General features: G+C 40.6%; 1 long non-coding RNA gene across 1 annotated transcript in view; it reads right to left on the reverse strand.

Moving 5' to 3' along the window:
* LOC139749023 (uncharacterized) overlaps nucleotides 1-21796 on the reverse strand; it is a 1138420-nt gene extending 1116624 nt beyond the window's left edge. Inside the window, exon 1 of the long non-coding RNA XR_011712871.1 lies at nucleotides 21658-21796. This is a non-coding gene — a long non-coding RNA (uncharacterized lncRNA). The remainder of the gene's footprint in view (nucleotides 1-21657) is intronic.
* Nucleotides 21797-24606: the final 2810 nt, after the last annotated feature.

Here is a 24606-nt window from a genome sequence, read left to right on the forward strand (position 1 = left end):
CTGGCAAAGAGCAACCTTAGCACAGTCCAGAGGCTTCAACCTAATGTGTCCACTTAATATTTATTATATTATTATTATATTTTGCTTTGTCACAGTCTCCTGCGTTAGCGAGGTAGCGCAAGGAAACAGACGAAAGAATGGCCCAACCCATCCACATACACATGTATATACATACATGTCCACACACGCACATATACATACCCATACATCTCAACATATACATATATATATACACACAGAAATATACATATATACACACGTACATAATTCATACTGTCTGCCTTTATTCATTCCCATCACCACCCCACCACACATGAAATAACAACCCCCTCCCCCCGCATGTGTGCAAAAAGACAACAAAGGCCACATTCGTTCACACTCAGTCTCTAGCTGTCAAGTATAATGCACTGAAACCACAGCTCCCTTGCCACATCCAGGCCCCACAAAACTTTCCATGGTTTACCCCAGACGCTTCACATGCCCTGGTTCAATCCATTGACAGCACGTCGACCTCGGTATACCACATCGTTCCAATTCACTCTATTCCTTGCACGCCTTTCACCCTCCTGCATGTTCAAAATCTTTTTCACTCCGTCTTTCCACCTCCAATTTGGTCTACCACTTCTCCTCATTCCCTCCACCTCTTGGTCAATCTTTCCTCGCTCATTCTTTCCATGTGACCAAACCATTTCAAAACACCCTCTTCTGCTCTATCAACCACACTCTTTTTATTACCACACATCTCTCTTACCCTATTATTACTTACTTAATCAAACCACCTCACACCACATATTGTCCTCAAACATCTCATTTCCAGCACATCCATCCTCCTCCACACAACTCTATCTATAGCCCACGCCTCGCAACCATATAACATTATTGGAACCACTATTCCTTCAAACATACCCATTTTTGCTTTCCAAGATAATGTTCTTGACTTCCACACATTCTTCAACGCTCCCAGAACTTTTGCCCCCTCACCTACCCTATGATTCACTTCCACTTCCATGGTTCCATCCACTGCCAGATCCACTTCCAGATATCTAAAACATTTCACTTCCTCCAGTTTTTCTCCATTCAAACTTACCTCCCAATTGACTTGACCCTCAACCCTACTGTACCTAATAACCTTGCTCTTATTCACATTTACTCTCAGCTTTCTTCTTTCACACACTTTACCAAACTCAGTCACCAGCTTCTGCATTTTCTCACACGAATCAGCGAACAACAACAGACTCACTTCCCAAGCTCTCTCATCCACAACAGACTGCATACTTGCCCCTTTCCAAAACTCTTGCATTCACTTCCCTACAACCCCATCCATAAACAAATCAAACAACCATGGAGACATCACACACCCCTGCCACAAACCAACATTCACTAAGAACCAATCACTTTCCTCTCTCCCTACACGTACACATGCCTTAAATCCTCAATAAAAACTTTTCACTGCTTTTAACAACTTGCCTCCCACACCATATAATCTTAATACCCTCCACAGAGCATCTCTATCAACTCTATCATATGCCTTCTCCAGAGACCATAAATGCTACATACAAATCCATTTGCTATTCTAAGTATTTCTCACATACATTCTTCATAGCAAACACCAGATCCACACATCCTCTACCACTTCTGAAACCACACTGCTCTTCCCCACTCTGATGCTCTGTAGATGTCTTCACCCTCTCAATCAATACCCTCCCATATAATTTCCCAGGAATACTCAACAAACTTATACCTCTGTAATTTGAGCACTCACTTTTATCCCCTTTGCCTTTGTATAATGGCACTATGCAAGCATTGTGCCAATCCTCAAGCACCTCATCATGAGTCATACATACATTAAAAAACTTTACCAACCAGTCAACAATACAGTCACCTCCTTTTTAAATAAATTCCACTGCAATACCATCCAAACCCGCTGCCTTGCCGGCTTTCATCTTCTGAAAAGCTTTTACTACCTCTTCTTATTTACCACCTTCCAAAACATCTTCTTATTCTACCTAAAATTTTATGATACTCTCTCACCTCAACTCTCATTTGCCCTCTTTTTCACCTCTTGCACCTTTCTCTTGACCTCCTGCCTCTATCTTTTATACATCTCCCACCCATTTGCATTATTTCCCTCAAAAAATCGTCCAAATGCCTCCCTCTTCTCTTTCACTTATAATCTTACTTCTTCATCCCGCCACTCACTACCCTTTCTAATCTGCCCACCTCCTACGCTTCTCATGCCACAAGCATCTTTTGCGCAAGCCATCACTGCTTCCTTAAACACATCCCATTCCTCCCCCATTCCCCTTATGTCCTTTGTTCTCACCTTTTTCCATTCTGTACTCAGTCTCTCCTGGTACTTCCTCACACAAGTCTCCTTCCCAAGCTCACTTACTCTCACCACTCTCTTCACCCCAACATTCTCTCTTCTTTTCTGAAAACCTCTACAAATCTTCACCTTTGCCTCCACAAGATAATGATTAGACATCCCTCCAGTTGCACTTTTCAGCACATTAACATCCAAAAGTCTCTCTTTCACACGCCTATCAATTAACGCGTAATCCAATAACACTCTCTGGCCACTCCTCCTACTTACATACGTATACTTATGTATATCTCTCTTTTTAACTCAGGTATTCCCAAACACCCGTCCTTTTTCAGTACATAAATCTACAAGCTCTTCACCATTTCCATATACAACACTAAACACCCCATGTACACCAATAATTCCCTCAACTGCCACATTACTCACTTTTGCATTCAAATCACCCATCACTATAACCTGGTCTCGTGCATCAAAACTACTAACACACTCACTCAGCTGCTCCCAAAACACTTGCCTCTCATGATCTTCCTCTCATGCCCAGGTGCATATGCTCCAGGTTCCATCTCTCTCCATCCACTTTCAGTTTTACCCATATCAATCTAGAGTTTACTTTCTTACACTCTATCACATACTCCCACCACTCCTGTTTTAGGAGTAGTGCTACTCCTTCCCTTGCTCTTGCCTTTTCACTAACCCCTGACTTTACTCCCTAGATATTCCCAAACCACTCTTCCCCTTTACCCCTGAGCTTTGTTTCACTCAGAGCCAAAAAATCCAGGTTCCTTTCCTCAAACATACTACCTATCTCTCCATTTTTCTCATCTTGGTTACATCTACACACATTCAGACACCCCAATCTGAGCCTTTGAGGAGGATGAGCACTCTCCGCGTGACTCCTTCTTCTGTTTCCCCTTTTAGAAAGTTAAAATACACTTAATGTTCCTGCCTAATGTTTCAACCTACTACTTCTACCTAATGCTCCCACCTAATATTTGTACCCACTGCTTCTACTTAATATTTCTAACAAATGCTGCTACCTATTCCTTCTATCTATTGCTACCAATATTTTGCTAAAAGGCAGGGTTAGAGCACAGCTCTCACTGCAGGGAAACTAGAGTTACAAAGAATGATGAGTTTTTTGAGTTGTGGTCGAGTGTTATGTGGGACATGAAGAGATTGTATGTTTGTAGACAGAATGCCAGCAGTCCATCCATGGTTTGAAAAAAAAAAAAAAAAGCAGCTTTCTGGGACAGGAGTATGACTTAACAACCTCTGAAGTGCTGGTTCACTATACAGCCATCACTAACACTTCAGATACCCAGGCAGGCAGTACTAGTGATATACCTCCCTGGTCAGTGACTGCTGGCCCACTTCTACCTACCACAGGGTCCCTCTCAGACAAAAATCATTAAAAGAGAAATAAATGCCAAAATGACTATAATGGCCATCAGATAAAGGGCAACCTAATAACACGAGACTCTTCCTGTACTTTGTTTATCACACAAGCACACCTTTAATCTTACCGGTTTTCAACACCATCTTCATGTTTCGATTCTCAAGCCATATGGCATCAGTTTTAATATTGATAATAATCTACACATGTAGCTGGGTATAAAATTTTCAACAGAATATTCATCATGAATTGTTAAGTCAGGTTTTGACTTAGATTTGTACATTATATATTTCGTTGGGGGGACTGGCTTGTCAACAACTGTATTCCTTAGATTACTCAGTGGATACCAAGAAAATCCAGAGCTTTAAACATACGTCTGAATGCAGGAGTATTTTCCCCTTTACATAAATCATATATAATATGTAAAGGCTTTGCAACATCATTGTTTTGAAGCATGACTCTAAGGAGCACTTCTTCGTCTTAGAAAATGTAGTCTAATGGTAATTCCCCAATTCATTAAAATGTAAATTCACACCGCAATAGGTCACAGTGGTGTGCCTGATCTAGTATTTGTTAACAATCATGAAAAAAAAATGAAAAACAGCAAGTTCCCATTGTGTTTCATTTTCCTCGTGGTAACAGCAAATAAATTCATACATGTATTACTACAAACTCCAAGTAAACATTAAATCAACATATCATATTGTCTACTGAGCTCAACCGGATATGTGGTTAACCAAATATGAATGGGATCTCTTTATCTACTGCACTATCTTTATTTTACAATTGTTGGCAAACAAAGTGCCAAAGTACAAATATTCCTAGCACTAACTTATTTTCAAACTTTATCATTCTCACCATTATCTACAACAAAAAATTTTGTTTTCATTCTGCCTCCTCATCCTCATCACAACAGACAAGCAATACACTGAGTTTCCTCATACACGTTTCACAGGAAGCTGCAGGAATAACAGTACCATCCATCACTAAACAAGTATGCAACCCTTCAAGAAAGCCATCCTTGGAAATAGTTCTCCTTATCATCTGATCCATTCAGAAAATAAATAAATAGTGGTGGGAGCTCCCTAACATACCCCTAAGGATGCTGAAATAATTGTAGTTTTCAGAATATTCTTTGTGCACTTATACAGTGTTCACTATTAAAAGTATTCTCCCACCACTATCTAACAACCTTAGGAGTCTATTGAGCTTTTCCCATGGGACCTTTTCATAAGCTTTACTAAAATCAACAAACAGCACTTATAACTCCCTAAACTAAGCATAGTAAATCAACAACCTCAGTGATAACCATTTTCTTGGTACAGCCTCTTTTCCTCTGCTCCTGCTTGATATCTATCAATACCACACCAGAATAGGGCATCAAACATTTAGGCAAACACATCAATGATTCTTATTATCCACAAAAAACTTTGTCCATCCCCAGATATTTTCAAAGGCAATTTCAAACTTGCATTTTTGTACTCTGTCATCTCTCCTTTGGCAATGATTACCATCTGCAGATGTCTGGGCATGGAACTGGCAACATTTCTGAAGTATTCTAAGCCTAAGTTTTGGGTCCACAGGGTCTTGATCTCCTAAATGAATCAAGGCACTGATGAGGAGTTGCAGGAAGCAAGCTTGACTTTCATATGATTCCAGCAGTTCTCGACTGGGTTAAGGTCTGGGAAGTCAGAAGGCCACTCCAGCACTTGAATATTTTTCTCTGATAACCAATTCATCACCTTTCAAGCATTATGGCAGGGGACACTATCCTGCATAAATGCATCCATGAACCTCATAAAAAGGAAGAAGGTACTCTAGCACCTTAATGTACTGCTCTCTATTCATTTTAGTGTTTTAGGTAAGAAGTATAACCCTCCTCTACCTAATGTACCACTAAAGCAACTCCAGATCACTATCTGGGAGTTTCACAGTCTTCACTGTGAAACAAAGAGTCATACCAGCTGGCACCTTGTGACCTCCCCTGCCTTGATAGCACACACTTTAAGGAGCTTTCATCAGCAAACATCACCTTACTCCACTGTACCTCAAGCTATCCTTCCATTTCTTTGCAAATACAAGTTGTTTGCATTTCATTTCCTTTGTAAGCAGGGGTATGGCAACTGGCTTGCAAGAGGGAATGTGAAGGTCCTTTTGCAGACGAAGTTGAATAGTTCTTCGAAAGACATTTCTTAGATTCCATATGGTGTCTTCATACCTGAAATCCTCTCTTAGGAGGGGATTCAACAGTACAAATAATATGTAAGGACAGCCTCAGAATCAAGTGCAATATTCTAACATATAAAAGATCATTCTCAACCAATAAATTGGGGGGAATAAAAAATTTTCTACCCTTGTGTCACTTATGTAGGGGCTTATCTTTTAATCCTCTCATTAAGGATAACAGCACCATAAAAATGAAAGAAAAAATGTACAAATTAGATATAAAAAAATAGGAAAAACTGTCGAAATGAGGCTAAATTCAGAAAGCAGCTTTCCCAGATAGAAGGACAGTCACTCTACCACTCTGGTCAGCCTTTCCATGTTTCTCAGATCAATATTCCTTGTTTCTTCTACTTACTCTGTATCCTTGAAAGTGGCTCGAAATACATTCAAAAGCTTAAAATCCTCAGTTGGCCCCTTCTCTGTTTCTTCATTTGGAAAAGTAAAACAGGAAGAGAGGATTTTCTGTCCCCAGCTCCCACCCTAAAAGCAAAAATGGGTATGTTTGAAGGAATAGTAATTCCAACAATGTTATATGGTTGCAAGGCATGGGCTATAGATAGGGTTGTACGGAGGAGGGTGAATGTGTTAGAAATTAGATGTTTGAGGACAATATGTGGTGTGAAGTGGTTTGATCGAAATGGTTTGGACATATGGAGAGAATGAGTAAGGGAAGATTGACAGAGGATATATGGGTCAGAGGTGGAGGCAACAAGGAGAAGCAGGAGACCAAATTGGAGGTGGAAGGGTGGAGTGAAAAAGATTTTGAGCAATCGGGTGGGTTTTTGAGCAGGAGGGTGAGAGACATGCAAGGAATAGAGTGCACTGAAACGATGTGGTATACAGGGGTCAACATGCTGTCAGTGGACTGAACCAGGGCATGTGAAACGTCTGGGGTAAACCATGGAAAGGTCTTTGGGGCCTGGATGTGCATAGGGAGCTGTTTTTCTGGGGCTACCTTCCTGAAACAGAGGGTTGCAATACTGTTTCTTGTGGGGCAAGGTAGTGCCAGGAATGGATGAAGGCAAGCAAGTATGAATGTTTATATATGTGTATACATGTATATGTCTTTGTATGTGAATATATATGTATGTATATGTGCATGTATGACAGTTAATAAATATGTATATATGAGTGGATAAGCTATTCTTTATCTGTTTCCTGGTGGAGTCAAGCAGGGAGTGCCCATCCTCCTCGAAGGCTCAGATTGGGGTGTCTAAATGAGTGTGGATGTAACCAAGATGAGAAAAAAAGAGATATGTAGTATGTTTGAGGAAAGGAACCTGGATGTTTTAGCTCTGAGTGAAACGAAGCTCATGGGTAAGGGGGAAGAGTGGTTTGGAAATGTCTTTGGAGTAAAGTCAGGGGTTAGTGAGAGGACAAGAGCAAGGGAAGGAGTAGCACTACTCCTGAAACAGGAGTTGTGGGAGTATGTGATAAGAGTGTAGGAAAGTAAACTCTAGATTAATATGGGTAAAACTGAAAGTGGATGGAGAGAGATGGGTGATTATTGGTGCATATGCACCTGGGCATGAGAAGAAACATCATGAGAGGCAAGTGTTTTGGGAGCAGCTGAGTGAGTGTGTTAGTAGTTTTGATGCATGAGACCAGGTTATAGTGATGGGTGATTTAAAATACAAAGGTGAGTAATGTGGCAGTTGAGGGAATTATTGGTGTACATGGGGTGTTCAGTGTTGTAAATGGAAGTGGTGAAAAGTTTGTAGATTTATGTTCTGAAAAAGGACTGGTGATTGGGAATACCTGGTTTAAAAAGAGAGATATACATAAGTATACGTATGTAAGAAGGAGAGATGGCCAGAGACCATTATTGGATTCCGTGTTAATTGATAGGTGCACGAAAGAGAGACTTTTGGATGTTAACGTGCTGAGAGGTGCAACTGGAGGGATGTCAGATCATTATCTCGTGGAGGCGAAGGCGAAGATTTGTAGAGATTTTCAGAAAAGAAGAGAGAATGTTGGGGTAAAGAGAGTGGTGAGAGTAAGTGAGCTTGGGAAGGAGACTTGTGTGAGGAAGTACCAGGAGAGACTGAGTGCAGAATGGAAAAAGGTGAGAACTAAGGAAGTAAGGGAAGTGGGGGAGGAATGGGATGTATTTAAGGAAGCAGAGATGGCTTGCGCAAAAGATGCTTGTGGCATAAGAAGTATGGAAGGTGGACAGATTAGAAAGGGTAATGAGTGGTGGGAAGAAGAAGTAAGATTATTTGTGAAAGAGAAAAGAGAGGCATTTGGACAATTTTTGCAGGGAAATACTACAAATGACTGGAAGTTGTATAAGAGAAAGAGGCAGGAGGTCAAGAAAGGTGCAAGAGGTGAAAACGAGGGCAAATGAGAGTTGAGGTGAGAGAGTATCATTAAATTTTAGGGAGAATAAAAAGATGTTTTGGAAGGAGGTAAAAAAAAAAAAAGTGCATAAGACAAGGGAACAAATGGGAACTTCAGTGAAGGGGGCTAATGGGGAGGTGATAACAAGTAGTGGTGATGTGAGAAGATGGAGTGAATATTGAAGGTTTGTTGAATGTGCTTGATGATAGAGTGGCAGATATAGGGTGTTTTGGTCGAGGTGGTGTGCAAAGTGAGAGGGTTAGGGAGAATGATTTGGTAAACAGAGAAGAGGAAGTAAAAGCTTTGCAGAAGATGAAAGCTGACAAGGCAGCGGGTTTGGATGGTATTGCAGGGGAATTTATCTAAAAAGGGGGTGACTGTATTGTTGACCGGTTGGTAAAGTTATTTAATGTATGTATGACTCATGGTGAGATGCCTGAGGATTGGCGGAATGCTTGCATAGTGCCATTGTACAAAGGCAAAGGGGACAAAAGTGAGTGCTCAAATTACAGAGGTATAAGTTTGTTGAGTATTCCTAGGAAATTATATGGGAGGGTATTGATTGAGAGGGTGAAGGCATCTACAGAGCATCAGATTGGGGAAGAGCAGTGTGGTTTCAGAAGTGGTAGAGGATGCGTGGATCAGGTGTTTGCTTTGAAGAATGTATGTGAGAAATACTTAGAAAAGCAAATGGATTTGTATGTAGCATTTATGGGTCTGGAAAAGACATATGATAGAGTTGATAGAGATGCTCTGTGGAGGGTATTAAGAATATATGGTGTGGGAGGCAAGTTGTTAGAAGCAGTGAAAAGTTTTTATCGAGGCTGTAATGCACGTGTACGTGTAGGAAGAGAGGAAAGTGATTGGTTTTCAGTGAATGTTGGTTTGCGGCAGGGGTGCGTGATGTCTCCATGGTTGTTTAATTTGTTTATGGATGGAGTTGATAGGGAGGTGAATGCAAGAGTTTTGGAAAGAGGAGCAAGTATGCAGTCTGTTGTGGATGAGAGAGCTTGAGAAGTGAGTCAGTTGTTGTTCGCTGATGATACAGTGCTGGTGGCTGATTCGTGTGAGAAACTGCAGAAGCTGGTGACTGAGTTTGGTAAAGTATGTGAAAGAAGAAAGCTGAGAGTAAATGTGAATAAGAGCAAGGTTATTAGGTACAGTAGGGTTGAGGGACAAGTCAACTGGAAGGAAGTTTGAATGGAGAAAAACTGGAGGAAGTTAAGTGTTTTAGATATCTGGGAGTGGATTTGGCAGCGGATGGAACCATGGAAGCGGAAGTGAATCATAGTGTGGGGGAGGGGGAGATAGTTCTGGGAGCGTTGGAAAATGTGTGGAAGTCGGGAATGTTATCTTGGAAAACAAAAATGGGTATGTTTGAAGGAATAGTGGTTCCAACAATGTTATATGGTTGCGAGGTGTGGGGAGGAGGGTGGATATGCTGGAAATGAGATGTTTGAGGACAATATGTGGTGTGAGGTGGTTTGATCAATTAAGTAATGAAAGGGTAAGAGAGATGTGTGGTAATAAAAAGAGTGTGGTTGACAGAGCAGATGAGGGTGTTTTGAAATGGTTTGGTCACATGGAGAGAATGAGTGAGGAAAGGATGACAAAGAGGATATATGTGTAAGAGGTGGAGGGAATGAGGAGAAGTGGGAGACCAAATTGGAGGTGGAAAGAGGGAGTGAAAAAGATTTTGAGTGATCAGGGCCTGAACATCCAGAAGGGTGAAAGGCGTGCAAGGAATAGAGTGAACTGGAACAATGTGGTATACCAGGGTCGATGTGCTATCAATGGATTGAACCAGGGCATGTGAAGCGTCTGGGTAAACCATGGAAAGTTTTGTGGGGCCCCGATGTGGAAAGGGAGCTGTGGTTTTGGTGCATCATACATGACAGTTAGAGACTGAGTGTGAACAAATGTGGCCTTTGTTGTCTTTTCCTAGCACTACCTCGCGCACATGCGGGGGGAGGGGGTTTCATTTTCATGTGTGGTGGGGTGGCAACGGGAATGAATAAGGGCAGACAGTATGAATTATGTATATGTGTAAATATGTACATGTCTGTGTGAGTAGATATATGTATATGTTGAGATGTATAGGTACGTACGTATATGTGCGTGTGTGGACGTGTATGTATATAATGTGTATGTGGGTGTGGGCCATTCTTTTGTCTGTTTCCTTGCGCTACCTCGCTAACGCGTATAAAAAGTATAAATATAAATATATAAGTATAAAAAGTATGAATATAAATATATATGGACATATTGAGAATGTGAAGTATGAATGGGTATGTGTATATGCACCTGTGAATGTGAAGACTATACGAGGTAGGGATGAAATAAATGTTTTCTAGAGAAATCTGAATGACCATATAAACGGTTTTGAGAATGAGGAAAACATGGTCGTATTGGGTGATATTAATGCAAAAGTGGGACATGATGAAACTGGCAAGATGGTAAATGAGTACTGCCTGGAGTAAATGAGAACAGAATCTATCTAGTGGATATTTGTGCTGAGAGGGATCTATTCCTTGTAAACAGCTTTTTCCAGCACAAGATAGATATACATGGATGGGGAATGGTGGAAGAGAAGAGCTAAAGGTTGAAAGATTGAGGAAAGCTGTGCTGGATGCTAGATTCATGGGAGGATTCTTTGGAGACTGACCATTTCCCAGTTCTAGAGGGGATGAGGATCAGAGAGGTATGGTTTAAGGAAGAATGGAGAAGTAAAAGTGTTGGCAAGCAAGATGAATCAAGAAAAATACAAGGAGTATGGAAAGAAGGCAACTGAAAGCTTAGATGGAAGTGCAGTGAATGTAGGAATGCAGTAATGTGTGAATGAAGTGTTTAATATGTTTAGTGAAATATAAGTAAAGCTTTTAGAATCAGCAGCTAGATACAAGGTAATGTGATACAGGAATAAAAAGGGCAATGCATGGTTGACTAAAGAGATTAGAAATGCTGAGGAAGAGAAGAAAAAGGCATATAGGAGACTACTCAATAGGAATGTACCAGTGGAAGTTCAGCAAAGAAAGAGGGAAGAATACAAAATATGTAAGCAGAATGTTGAGGTTGACAGAGGAAAGCAAAGAGTAAATGAGGATTTTGGAAGAAAGTGAAATGGAGAGTTTCGGGATAATATGAAACCATACTCGGAGGAGATGAAAATAGAAAGTAGATATAAGAGTAGAAATGTTGATGTGAGAAGTAAGGAAAGGGAAGTGCAGAACCAAAAGAAGGAAATGAAAGGAAGATGAAAAGAGTATTCTGAAGAACTGATGAATATGAGAGAAGGGGAGGCAGCAGTTGTTACATGCATGAGTATGAATGAGGAAAGGAAAAGTTATGATTGCAGGGGCATATAGAAAAAATGGAGGTAAGTAGGGCAATAATGAGGCTGAAGGTAGGAAAGGCACCTGGAGTGGATGAGATTATGGCTGAAATGCTGAAGTATAGAGGAGAAAGTGTGATAGAGTGGATGCATCTTATACGTAATTTAGCAAGGAAACAGAAGGATGTGCCCGAGGATAGGGTAAAAGCTATCATTGTCTCTATTCAAAGGAAAAGGGGCCAAGGATGTATGTAGCAATTACAGGGGAATAAGTCTGCTAAGTATACAGGAAAAGAGTATGCAAGAATATTAATATAAAGAGTGATAGAAGTGACAGAATGCAGAATAAGTGAAGAGCATGGGGGGTTTTAGGAAAGGTAGGGGATGTGTGGGTTAGATTTTTGTTGTAAAGATGACCATGGGAAAGTGTTTAGCAAAAGGCAAGAAGTTGTATGCAGCTTTCATGGATCTGAAGAAAGTGCGTGACAGAGCTGAATGGAATGCTTTGTGGGATGTGTTAAGGATATATACTATACGAGAAAAACAGTTGGATGGTGTAAAAGCATTCTATAGAGGAGCAAATGCTTGTGTAAGAGTGGATGGAGTGCTGAGTGAAAGTTTTGGGATACATGTAGGTGTGAGGCAGGGCTGTGTGATGTCAACAAGGCTGTTTAATATATATTTTTTTTTTTTTTTTTTATACTTTGTCGCTGTCTCCCGCGTTTGCGAGGTAGCGCAAGGAAACAGACGAAAGAAATAGCCCAACCCACCCCCATACACATGTATATACATACGTCCACACACGCAAATATACATACCTACACAGCTTTCCATGGTTTACCCCAGACGCTTCACATGCCTTGATTCAATCCACTGACAGCACGTCAACCCCGGTATACCACATCGCTCCAATTCACTCTATTCCTTGCCCTCCTTTCACCCTCCTGCATGTTCAGGCCCCGATCACACAAAATCTTTTTCACTCCATCTTTCCACCTCCAATTTGGTCTCCCTCTTCTCCTTGCTCCCTCCACCTCCGACACATATATCCTCTTGGTCAATCTTTCCTCACTCATCCTCTCCATGTGCCCAAACCACTTCAAAACACCCTCTTCTGCTCTCTCAACCACACTCTTTTTATTTCCACACATCTCTCTTACCCTTACGTTACTCACTCGATCAAACCACCTCACACCACACATTGTCCTCAAACATCTCATTTCCAGCACATCCATCCTCCTGCGCACAACTCTATCCATAGCCCACGCCTCGCAACCATACAACATTGTTGGAACCACTATTCCTTCAAACATACCCATTTGTGCTTTCCGAGATAATGTTCTCGACTTCCACACATTCTTCAAGGCCCCCAGAATTTTCGCCCCCTCCCCCATCCTGTGATCCACTTCTGCTTCCATGGCTCCATCCGCTGCCAGATCCACTCCCAGATATCTAAAACACTTCACTTCCTCCAGTTTTTCTCCATTCAAACTCACCTCCCAATTGACTTGACCCTCAACCCTACTGTACCTAATAACCTTGCTCTTATTCACATTTACTCTTAACTTTCTTCTTCCACACACCTTACCAAACTCAGTCACCAGCTTCTGCAGTTTCTCACATGAATCAGCCACCAGCGCTGTATCATCAGCGAACAACAACTGACTCACTTCCCAAGCGAGTCAGTTGTTGTTTAATATATATATATATATATATATATATATATATATATATATATATATATATATATATATATATATATATATATATGAGAGAGCTTGGGAAGTGAGTCAGTTGTTGTTCGCTGATGATACAGCGCTGGTGGCTGATTCATGTGAGAAACTGCAGAAGCTGGTGACTGAGTTTGGTAAAGTGTGTGGAAGAAGAAAGTTAAGAGTAAATGTGAATAAGAGCAAGGTTATTAGGTACAGTAGGGTTGAGGGTCAAGTCAATTGGGAGGTGAGTTTGAATGGAGAAAAACTGGAGGAAGTGAAGTGTTTTAGATATCTGGGAGTGGATCTGGCAGCGGATGGAACCATGGAAGCGGAAGTGGATCATAGGGTGGGGGAGGGGGCGAAAATCCTGGGGGCCTTGAAGAATGTGTGGAAGTCGAGAACATTATCTCGGAAAGCAAAAATGGGTATGTTTGAAGGAATAGTGGTTCCAACAATGTTGTATGGTTGCGAGGCGTGGGCTATGGATAGAGTTGTGCGCAGGAGGATGGATGTGCTGGAAATGAGATGTTTGAGGACAATGTGTGGTGTGAGGTGGTTTGATCGAGTGAGTAACGTAAGGGTAAGAGAGATGTGTGGAAATAAAAAGAGCGTGGTTGAGAGAGCAGAAGAGGGTGTTTTGAAGTGGTTTGGGCACATGGAGAGGATGAGTGAGGAAAGATTGACCAAGAGGATATATGTGTCGGAGGTGGAGGGAACAAGGAGAAGAGGGAGACCAAATTGGAGGTGGAAAGATGGAGTGAAAAAGATTTTGTGTGATCGGGGCCTGAGCATGCAGGAGGGTGAAAGGAGGGCAAGGAATAGAGTGAATTGGAGCGATGTGGTATACCGGGGTTGACGTGCTGTCAGTGGATTGAAGCAGGGCATGTGAAGCGTCTGGGGTAAACCATGGAAAGCTGTGTAGGTATGTATATTTGCGTGTGTGGACGTATGTATATACATGTGTATGGGGGGGGGTTGGGCCATTTCTTTCGTCTGTTTCCTTGCGCTATCTCGCAAACGCGGGAGACAGCGACAAAGTATAATAAAAAAGATAAAAAATAATATATATATATATATATATATATATATATATATATATATATATATATATATATATATATATATATTTTTTTTTTTGCTTTGTCGCTGTCTCCCGCATTTGCGAGGTAGCGCAAGGAAACAGACGAAAGAAAAGGCCCAACCCACCCCCATACACATGCCTTGATTCAATCCACTGACAGCACGTCAACCCCGGTATACCACATCGCTCCAATTCACTCTATTCTTTGCCCTCCTTTCACCCTCCTGCATGTTCAGGCCCCGATCACACAAAATCTTTTTCACTCCATCTTTCCACCTCCAATTTGGTCTCCCTCTTCTCCTCGTTCCCTCCACCTCCGACACATATATCCTCTTGGTCAATCTTTCCTCACTCATTCTCTCCATGTGACCAAACCATTTCAAAACACCCTCTTCTGCTCTCTCAACCACGCTCTTTTTATTTCCACACATCTCTCTTACCCTTACATTACTTACTCGATCAAAACACCTCACACCACACATTGTCCTCAAACATCTCATTTCCAGCACATCCATCCTCCTGCGCACAACTCTATCCATAGTCCACGCCTCGCAACCATACAACATTGTTGGAACCACTATTCCTTCAAACATACCCATTTTTGCTTTCCGAGATAATGTTCTCGACTTCCACACATTCTTCAAGGCTCCCAGAATTTTCGCCCCCTCCCCCACCCTATGATCCACTTCCGCTTCCATGGTTCCATCCGCTGCCAGATCCACTCCCAGATATCTAAAACACTTCACTTCCTCCAGTTTTTCTCCATTCAAACTCACCTCCCAATTGAATTGACCCTCAACCCTACTGTACCTAATAACCTTGCTCTTATTCACATTTACTCTTAACTTTCTTCTTTCACACACTTTACCAAACTCAGTCACCAGCTTCTGCAGTTTCTCACATGAATCAGCCATGTATGTATGACTCATGGTGAGGTGCCTGAGGATTGGCGGAATGCGTGCATAGTGCCATTGTACAAAGGCAAAGGGGATAAGAGTGAGTGCTCAAATTACAGAGGTATAAGTTTGTTGAGTATTCCTGGCAAATTATATGGGAGGGTATTGATTGAGAGGGTGAAGGCATGTACAGAGCATCAGATTGGGGAAGAGCAGTGTGGTTTCAGAAGTGGTAGAGGATGTGTGGATCAGGTGTTTGCTTTGAAGAATGTATGTGAGAAATACTTAGAAAAGCAAATGGATTTGTATGTAGCATTTATGGATATATATATATATATATATATATATATATATATATGGATGAAGTGATAAGAGAGATGAAAGCAAAGCTAGTGAAAAGAGGTGCAGAGATGGAGTGCGGCAGTGAGATATGGTGGCTCGTAGCAAGCCTGTTTGTGGATGACATTGTGTTGTTTGTGAAGAGGAGTTGCAGAAGGTTGTGTGTTTTATGATGTGTGTAAGCAAAGGAGATTGAAAGTAAATGCACGTAAAAGTAAAGTAATGGTGTTTGAAAGGAGGAAACAGAGTGAGAGTATAGATTTTGTAAAACCATACAGAGTGAAAGACTGTGCAGTGGATACTGAGAGAGAGAGAGAGAGAGAGAGAGAGAGAGAGAGAGAGAGAGAGAGAGAGAGAGAGAGAGAGAGAGAGAGAGAGAGAGGAGAGGAGAGGAGAGAGAGAGAGAGAGGAGAGGAGAGGAGAGGAGAGAGAGAGAGAGAGAGAGAGACTTGAAGAGGTGAGGGAATGTGAGCACCTGGAAACTGTCTTGGGTAAGTATGGTTATATTGAAGCATAGATAAGGGAGAGAGCAGTACAGGGTAGAAGAGTAACTGGGTCCCATAATACGATAATGAAGGGAAGAGGTGTAAGTATGGATGTGAAAAGATTAAGGGACAGTATAGTCCTCCCAACTCTGACCTATGCAGCTGAAACATGAACCTGGAATGAGGCACAGAGATTAAGAATCCAGGCTGTGGAAGTGAGCTATTTGAGAAGAGCATGTGGTTTGACTAGATGGAATGAAGTAAGAAATGACAGGATGTATGAGAGATGTGGTATGGCAAGGAATGCAAAGGGAGTGCATTGTGAAGTGGTAGAATGGGTGAAATGTAATACTTTGAGATGGTTTGGGCATGTGGAAAGAAAGCAAGTTTACAGGGAGAGTGTACAATTAGAGTTAGTGTGAGTGGAAAACTACCTGTGACATGGGCAAATAGGGTGGAGGAATACTGGAGGGATAGATACAGGGGAAGAGAGGAATAATGCACGGAATGGTGTATGCAAGGGAGGCACGTAAGGACAGGGATAAGTGGAGACCTTTGCTGTGGAATGGGTATCAGAGATATAGAGAGGCAGGTAGATAGTACATACTACATTTGTACGCCTTCATCCATTCCCGGCACCACCCCCACCCCACAGGAAACAGTACAGCCACCCCCCTGCATCAGCAAGGTAGCACCAGGAAACAGAAAAAGAAAGGCCACATCCACTCACATTCATTCTCTAGTTGTCATGTGTACTGTACCGAAACCACAGCTCCCTATACCCTAGCCTAAGCCAAGTACCGTTTTTTCAACCAACCCCTAAGGGTGAATGAGCATCTGGGTTGACTGTGGACTGACTGCATCAAGGGTAAGAACACAAACCGCTACACCATCATGAGGCGTTAAGAGTCATGCTTGGCTGCACAACAATCACTAAGTGTGAACACTGAGAGAGGAATTGTTATACCCAGCAATGAGGACAGAATAATGTGAAATAGTCCTACGATATGAGTGAAACCGAGCGGTGATTCACATAATGTCCCTTAAGAATGAGTCTTGGCTGCACAACAACACTAAGTATGAACACTGAGAAAGGACTTGTTATACCCAGCAATGAGGACAGAATAATGTGAAATAGTCCTAGGATACGACTGAAACTGAGTGGTGATTCACATAATGTCCCTTATGAATTGTTAAATCTTAAATGCTACACCAAATGTGAATCTAAAGGGATCCATATAACAGTCCATCAAATGACTGCTTATGTAAACATGCATAAAATCAGGAAGCAGCAATATTTCCCATCCATCTAGCGAATAACTCCCTTAGATATCACTATACCTATTTATATACCCAAGAAACTAATTATAATCTCCAACAATTAGCCAAAACAAGTGCTCTTGAGCATACACAGAAACTCCACACTGGAAATAATGTAGCCCAGACCTTCTGTACCAACAGCTCTCTCAAGTCAGCCACTGGGAGGGCTGAAACTCAGCCTGGAAGTGCTGCCTTTTGTGATTCAGCCCAGTGATAATAGATTGGGGGAAAATGTTAGAATAAATAATTGGGCATCTACCCTACAAATTGAATGGTTTACCATAGCCATACTCATGAGCTTGTAGAAATCTCTACCAAAGGCAGTTTAATTATCTCTAATTCTTTATCCTCACTGATCACCATAAAGAGTCTGGGATCAGACGTAAACATCTGGTCTGTAAAGCCAGAGGAATGTACTCAGATTCACTGGTCAGGGGATTCAAATCAAATTGTTGTGAATTCCTTATCACATAGGGCTCTGTGAGCATGACAAAGCTGATGCTTTAACCAAACTTGCACTTAAAAGGAAACTGTTGAAAAAATTTAAGTTGTCAATCAGAAGCAATTACAAATTAACATAAATCTTTGAAGTAAATGGACGAATATAGATAGGCATAAGCAGAGGCATTTTCTGTCAAAGTGAAATTAGTTAAGTACATGTATATGGAGGTAAATGACACATTTAAGATAGACTATGGGTAATACCATTGGTACTTAACCTGTCTGCAGATGTTACTAATTTGAATTATAAAACTTGTGGCCAGAAATTTGGACAGAAACTAGAAAACTGTCTTTGAATGGAAAAATACACCCTTTAAGGATCATGTCTAAAATAATCAGCAACAAATGGCTCAACACCTTAATGTTAAACAAGATGCCTGAAATTCTAAGAATGTATCCACTTTTTGCATCAAGATGGTACACTTACAATAAGAAAAACCATTATTCCAATTTTGTAGAAATAATTGTAACAAATCTCTGCCCACTGGAATCTGAAAAAGACCCTTGTGACCCTCTATAACAATTTTGAGCTACTGCTCTCAGGATGTTCCTGGAAAGCTCAACACTCGCCAGTGATACGAGCCAGGCACAAATCTGACCATTATTTTGAACATAAATACTGAAAACAGTGTTTGTCAAAGCCGTGGTAGGCTAGGAACCACTGTATTCTTTATACTAATATGAATAATCTATGTATACATGTATTGTACTACATTCTCCTTTTACTTTAAAACTGACGGATTCGGCTAACTCTTCCATAGAAATAATCCTTCAATCTAACTGAATCCTATGCTCATACGGATTTTTGAATAACCATTCTTGTTAGATTAATAATTAAGTCTAACGAAAGCTGTACCAGTAAATTCCGTACACTTTCTGGAACTGATACAATGTGGGTTTTTCTCTAAGCACAGCACCTACTAGGTTACTAATCCCATCATTTTTTTTCTAGGTTACTAATCCCATCATTTTTTTTCTAGGTTACTAATCCCATCATTTTTTTTTCTAGGTTACTAATCCCATAAATCTTTTTAAACTAGGTTACTAATCCCATCAATTTTTTCTAGGTTATGAACTAGGTTACTACTTCCATAAATATGAAGTTCTAGGTTTCTACTCCCATCAATTCCAACTTCTTGGTTACTACTATGTTAAAAGGATCAGGGCTTTCAAACAACCAAATTGTAGGGGTAAAAACAACGTCAGCAGCTGAGAGTAACGAATGTATTGGAGACATTTCTGTAAAATGTGGATAGCAACTACGAAACGAACATGGGGAAAGCTTACAGTGTCGGGACGTTATTTTCACTATAAAATGATCATGTGGAAAGCCTTCAGTGTCCAGACGGCATTTTCACTATAAAATGAACACGTGGAAAGCCTACAGCGTCCGGACATTTTCTGTAGTCCTGCTACACTTGAGGACCTGTGAAAAATGACACTCCTGTGGCCGGGCTGACAAAAATAATCACCAATTGCTTTAAAGTTCGGATTCTATGGAGCTTTGTAAGTCAATATACAAATTCGAATTAAACTGTAATCCCAGAACAAAACTTGCCTGTCGGGCCCAGAAATAATTCTTATTAGCTTTGATGTATTGCAAAGAATAATGCCATGAAACCAAGTTGAGATCCCTCCGAGTCCAAATTTTGCAAATATGTTGAGTTCACATTTTTTGTTTTAAATGTAAAACCGGGAATAATGATTAAGAGACCTGTTCCTCACAAGATCAGTTACCCAGCATACCGCTCCAGACATCAGAACTAACTGTTTACCTAAGGTACTACACCAATTCATGCATGGCGTAGTCACGTGAAGAAAATGTTTGGATAACGTAATTTCACAAGTAACAGAACCAGTAACACATGTGTGGCATTCAAATGTGCAGGTTAACTTTATACTTTTGCATTTACTACTAATCTACATAACTTTTGGACTAAGCCCATATTTTCATCCTCTTCATAGCCTCTACCACTACTAACAAGATGTTCAATAACGACAGAACGGTTGTAAGGGTGAAAGAGGAAAATTACATGCTCTTTAATCACTCCTTACTATGGCAATGATTCCTTATGAGTGGAACACACATCATAATCAATAAAAACGTTCCATATATATTATTTATATATATATATATATATATATATATATATATATATATATATATATATATATATATATATTATCTATTTTATTTTGCTTTGTCGCTCTCCCGCGTTAGCGAGGTAGCGCAAGGAAACAGACGAAAGAATGGCCCGACCCATCCACATACACTTGTATATACATACACGTCTACACACGCAAATATACATACCTATGCATCTCAACGTATACATATATAAATATATATATATATATATATATATATATATATATATATATATATATATATATATATATATATGTACATAATTCATAGTCTGCCTTTATTCATTATCCCTGGGGATAGGTAAGAAAGAATACTTTCCACGTATTCCCTGCGTGTCTTAGAAAGCGACTAAAAGGGGAGGGAGTGGGGGGCTGGAAATCCTCCCCTCTTGCTTTTTAATTTTCCAAAAGAAGGAACAGAGAAGGAGGCTAAGTAAGGATATTCCCCCAAAGGATCAGTCCTCTGTTCTTAACGCTACCTCGCTGGTGCGGGGATGGCGAATAGTATGAAAAAAAAAAAAAAAAAAAAAAAAAAAAAAATATATATATATATATATATATATATATATATATATATATATATATATATATGTGTGTGTGTGTGTGTGTGTGTGTGTGTGTGAGAGAGAGATACTATTTGAATATTAAAAGGTGAGAGTTTTACAATTGTGTTAATCCGTCTCTTCACCTTACACATACATAGCATGCCTTTACTCTTATGTACACCACACACACACACACACACACACACACACACACATATCCTAGCTTATGACGGTGTATGCGTGTGTGAACCAAACAAATTCAAAATCAAGTTAACTTGCATAAATATGGATGAGTCGTCAGTGTGAGCTGTAAACTGTATATAGGTGCACTAAGGACTGGTTCACAAAAGCATGAATTACATCTGCTTGAAAACACGCACGGCTAAAGAAATACAGACTCACTGGGAGAGTTCACTCGGGGTTAAGCGGGAAAATTTCAAGCGGCGGAGTGCGAGTGCAGCAGTACGAGACCACACGAGACGCGTGCTCACAATGTTCATTTATCACAAGAGCATTTCACATGATGGGGTTTGGTCTAGCGTGTAAGTTGTGGTTCGTCTTCTTATATGTATAGAATGCTGTAAAATGCCTCTGATTACTGGGTAAACACTTACAAGTATAAAATATGCGTCATATATATGTCAACCTCTATCGATACACGGTATATATCTGCATCTATCTATCTATTCATCGTTTTTCAATGTTGGCTGATCTTGTATAATTTACTGCAGAACAACGCCCAGGCAAAACATCATGACAAAATTACTTGTCCACACTTTACGAGTTCTTTTCTCTAAAAATTTTTCAGCAAGGTCAGAGATGAACCAACTCTATATCCTCCATCATAAACAGTTGTAAGTGCACTGAGCGAAGGACATAATCGTGTGGAAGGCTAAGAAAATTACACAAGCCCGACTACAAGTGTCTGTATACGACATGAATTCCTGCCTCCATGTCGTACATCGTGTCAACAGGAACTGATGGTCACAAATTACACTCGAGCAATAATCTTACCTAGGTGACGCGATAGGTTTTAGCCCACTGCTGTCTGTCCCATTTGACGGCTGACTGGATCCCAATGGTCAAAGTTCGAAGGTCAAGGAAAGTATAATCAACCACTTTTCACTGGGGGAAACACCACTGAGCCACTGTGTTTACTAACCTGACGGTCAAATTTAAGTTGGCGGACGAACGTTTCTTTAGGAATTTGAACAGATTGCTCTCATAGATTTATTGTTGTCACTGTATAGAGGGATTTAAGAGTGTGGAATTTTCTTTTTCCTTCTTGAAATTGATATTTCGCTTTCAAATAAATCGTTAGTGGTAGGATTATCAGGGAGAGAGAGAAATTTGGGGTTAGATAATACACTGATATTGTAAACTACCAATAAAAACAAAATGTAGACTACCTGCTTATTCTAACACTACAGATGTCTTATAGATTTTATCTGTATATTTCATTGCTTCAAGACATGTACTACACTTAACTACACTATGGGTCATTTGATTTTAAGATAAAAGTTAAATTCAGTTGTCTAAAGAGATATGTAATTCTAAATGTGAGACATCTCATTAAGCATTAATGCAATACTTATACCTTTATAGAAATCTTAATTGACCAAACATTTGAAAATATCGGGCTCAGTCAAATTCAAACGGCATGATGCATAGTGGCATTCTTTGCAATGCATCAGTAGATAAAGAAATAAGGCATTCCTAGGCTCTACAATCAAATTTTTTTTTATACCAGCTTCATTCGGTTTGTACAAAAATTTACACACCGATAAAGAAATTAGTTCTACAGAATCTGAACAAGCGCCAGGTAATTTTTTGATGTAAGCCCTATCAAGATCCCTTTTCTAATGTCCTCGTTTTTCGCACATTAGAAAATGACCGTAATTTCCCTTTGATGCATAAACCTTGTCTACTTTACCAGAACATAACGGACGGAATGGGAAGCGATATACATAGTATCCCACACTCTAGAGCAACTCTAGTCGAGATCTATTAACTACATTATGTGCATCTGTAGACTCAAAAAATTACCCTCAACGTGTGTGATTTGGTCAGGCGGTAACTGCGTTACGTGGTAATCCTTTGATGGTGTTGCCACCATATCGCGCTGAACCTGGCGTTCATATTTCACATAGTTATTGCGTTGGAACGTGAGCGTTCAACGTTAACGTGATGAGGCTTTATTACAATAATGTTCCACATCGGCAGCCCAATCTTCTGAGTTCATGTTCGTCAGAAGTTCACTACCTGGTTTGAGTGAAGACCGATTCGAGCTGCATGAACCAAAATGTCGGCGGCATGAAGAATTGAGGTGATTACTTTGGTCAATGTTTACACGTCATCCTATTATCTGGAGAACACTGGTAAGTCGATCCGGTCAATGATTACTTGGGTTGGCTGTTGCAAGGCGAGAGGAATTGTTGCAGGTGTTTGGCGGGTCCTTGGAGTTTCTCTAGCATGGCTTCCGTCGTTCCTAGCACCCAACTCTGCTGGCAATCGGCGTTAGACCCACAGTGAATATCTGCTCTATGCGTCTCCCAACCCGGCGTCAATCCCATCATGAATGAGGAGTTGCCGTTCTACAGGACTAGAGACTGCTGGTCACCTTGTTAAATATGTATAATTGTGTATATACATACATATATACACATATACATATTCATACTTGCTCACCTTCATCATTCCCAGCACCAGTCCGCCCCACAGGAAGTAGTATCGCCACTCACTGCGTCAGCAAGTTAGTGTCAGGAAATGTATGAAGAATAGCCACATCCGCTCACGAGCTTTATGTGTAATCCACCGAAACGACAACTCCCTATCCCATTCCAGGCCCCATAGACCTTTCCATGGTTTACCCCGGACGTTTCACATGCCCCTGGTTCAGTCCATTGATGGTACGTTGACCCCACTATATCACAATGATCCAATTTAATCTATTCCGCGTACGCCTGTCACCCTCCGTTATGTTCAGGTCCCGATCGCTCTAAGTCTTTTTCACTTCGTCCTTCTATCTCCAGTTTGGTCTCCTCCTTGTTTCCTCCAGTTTTGCCTCATATATCCTCTTTGTCAACCTTTCTTCTCATTCTCTCCATATGTCCAAACTATTTCAACATATCCTCTTCTGCTCTCTCAATCACACTCTTTTATTACCACACATCTCTCATACCCTTTCATTGCATAGTCGATAATAACACCTCACACACTTTGTTCTCAAACATTTCATTTCCAACTCGCCCGCCCTCCGTGCAACACTACCTGTATCCCTTGCTTCACAACCATATGATATAATTGGAACTACTATTCCTTCAAACATACCCACCTTTGCTCTCCAAGATAACGTTCTCTCCGCATGTTGTTCCTTGCTCCCAAAACATCTCCCACCCCCCGCCACCCTATGATTCATTTCCATGGTTCCATTCGCTGCCAACGTCAATCCCAGATATCTAAAACTCTTCACTTCCTCCAATTTTCCTCCATTCAAACTCACACCCTAATTACCTTGTTCCTCAACACTACTAAACCTAATAACCTTGCTGAAAAGACTGGAAGGATAGTGAAAAAAGCTTTGAGTTATGAAATGTACATGCAAATGTAGGAGAGTGAGAGGCGTGCATGGGATAGATCAAATTATAGTCATGTAGTACACAGGCATCATGCTGTTAGTTGGCTGAACCAAAGCATATGAAGTTGTCAGACAAAACTAAAGAAAGGCTTGTCGGGCTTGGCTGTAGGTATGATGCTCTGCTGGTGCTAGAAAGTGCATGTGAAAATATGAAGTCATCCCTCATCTGTTCCTGTCACTAACTCATTACACAGGAAAAGGTGAATAATTATGAAAAATATGTAAACTTTGCACAAAGCTGGCAGATCTTCACCATTCCCATTTCTTTTTCTAATTCTTTCATCTGCTTCAGATATCACTCAACTATTGTTCTTCCTGACTTGCAT

This window comes from Panulirus ornatus, chromosome 1, assembly GCF_036320965.1.
Source record: "Panulirus ornatus isolate Po-2019 chromosome 1, ASM3632096v1, whole genome shotgun sequence".
NCBI lineage: Eukaryota > Metazoa > Arthropoda > Malacostraca > Decapoda > Palinuridae > Panulirus > Panulirus ornatus.